Here is a 2176-nt window from a genome sequence, read left to right as displayed (position 1 = left end):
TGATGCCCAGCCAGCAGGGCTCAGTGGTTGAGCGTCCACCTATGAACCAGGAGGTCACAGTTCATTCTGGTTGGGACACATGCCCAGGGAGGGAGGTTTGCTGGGTCAATCCTTAGTAGGGGACATGCAGAAGGCAGTTCTATTTTTCTCTCCCTTCCTCTCTGAAATCAATAAAAAAAATTTGAAAAGATGGCCCTAATCGGTTTGGCTCAGTGGATAGAGCATCAGCCTGTGGACTCAAGGTTCGATTCCAGTCAAGGGCATGTACCTTGGTTGCGGGAACATACCCAGTAGGGAGTGTGCAGGAGGCAGCTGATTGATGTTCCTCTCTCATTAATGTTTCTAACTCTCTACCCCTCTCCCTTCCTCTCTGTAAAAAACCAATAAAATATATTTAAAAAAATTTGAAAAGATGAACACAAAAACACTAACAATAAAGGAAAGAACTATAATCTGACAACTTTAAAATTAAGAGCTTTATCACAAGATAAGAGGGTGGGAGAAGCAGGTCAGGTAGCCCAGGTTCACGAAGGCTGTTGATGTTCCATGGCCTGCAGGCACCGGATGCCCAAGAAGGCCAGCTTCTGCAAGGGGGTCATAAAAGAGGAGCCCAAGAGGAGACTGTCAGCTAAACCTGTTCCTGCAAAAATGGGAATGAAGCCAAAAGAAGGTGCAAGAAAAGGATAAATCTGCAAAGAGGTGCAAACAGAAGGGAAAAGGGGAACAAAGGACAAATAGGCCAAAGTGGCCAACCAGGAATCTAAAGAAGATCTACCTGCGGAAAATGGAGAAATTAAAAATGAGGAGAGTCCAGCTTCAGATGAAGCAGGAGAAAGAGAAGCCAAGTCTGATTAATGTCATATACCATGTCTTATCAGTGGTCCTTGTCTTCCTTTTTGTACAATCCAGAGGAATATTTTTATCAACTATTTTGTACATGCTAAAATTTTAGTAGCTCTAGAAACATTTTTTTTATTGCTTAAAGTATTACAAAGGGTATTACATATGTGTCCATTTTTTCCCCCCGCCCTAGACAGTCCCCTAGCCTCCCCTATCACCCAGTGTCTTATGTCCATTGGTTATGCTTATATGCATGCATACAAGTCCTTTGGTTGATCTCTTAACCCCCTACCTCCTGCCCCCCAACCCTCCCCGGCCTTCCCGCTGCAGTTTGACAATCTGTTTGAGGCAGCTCTGCCTCTGTATCTATTATTGTTCAAAAGTTTATAATAGTCTCTATTATCCATGAATGAGTGAGATCATGTGTCTTGGTGTGGGTCTTTTCGGGTTCACCTTGTTTGGGACTCTCTGGGCTTGTGTGACTTTTTTCTTCCCCACCTCAGGGAAGTTTTCTGATATTATTTCTTCGAATAGGTTTTCTAATCCTTGTTCATCTTTCTGTTGCTATGGTAACCCTATTATTCATATGTTGTTTCGTTTCATGTTGTTCCAAAGCTCCCTTAGGCTCTTCTCCTGTCTTTTAATTTTTTTCTCCAATTGCAGTACATTTTGGGTGTGTTTTGCTTCCTTGTGTTCTAATTCACTAATTCGGTCCTCCGCTTCTCCTAGTCTACTGTTGATACTTTCAATGGTGTTTTTTATTGCAGCTATATCACTCTTCATTTCTTCTTGGGTCTTACTTAAGTTGTTGATTTTTTCATCTGTTTCTTCTAGCTTCTTCCATATGTTATTGATTTTTTCATCTGTTTCTTCTTGCTTCTTGCAGAGGTTGTCGATTTTTTCCTCCATCCGGTTTATGCACCCTAGGACCCTTATTCTGAATTCTTTTTCTGTCATGTTGCATGCCTCTGTATTACTTAGCTGCTTTTCTGGAGAGTCCTCCTTCTCTTTCCTTTGGGGGTTTCTTTGTCTACCCATGTTTGATCTCACTGACATATCTAGACGTTGAGTCGTTCAGTGGCTGCTCCCTGGATGGCAGTGACTCCTTGGTCTGTGGTTGCTCTTTGGGCGGTTGCGGTGGGAGCAGCTCCTCTGGTGGGTGCTGTTCACAGCTGTGGTGGCTCTTCTGGCTGGCGCTGGGGGCGGGGGGTGTTCACGTACAGATGCTGTTCCTCAGCAGAGGGTGTGGTGCTCAGGAGGCTGCTGTTGCTTGGACCTGCTGCATTGATTTAAAGGCACAAAATACAACACCACAAGGCCCCACGTACCAGGCACT

The 2176-nt window shown here is 44.1% G+C and overlaps 1 pseudogene; it reads left to right on the top strand.

Annotated features, from left to right (window-relative positions):
• Positions 1 to 564: 564 nt before the first annotated feature.
• Positions 565 to 936, top strand: LOC102766780 (annotated as a pseudogene).
• The last annotated feature ends 1240 nt before the right edge of the window (positions 937 to 2176 follow it).

This window comes from Myotis davidii, unplaced genomic scaffold, assembly GCF_000327345.1.
Source record: "Myotis davidii unplaced genomic scaffold, ASM32734v1 scaffold708, whole genome shotgun sequence".
Lineage (NCBI taxonomy): Eukaryota > Metazoa > Chordata > Mammalia > Chiroptera > Vespertilionidae > Myotis > Myotis davidii.
Note: the sequence above shows the minus strand (reverse complement) of the source record. Positions and strands in the feature narration are given on the sequence as shown.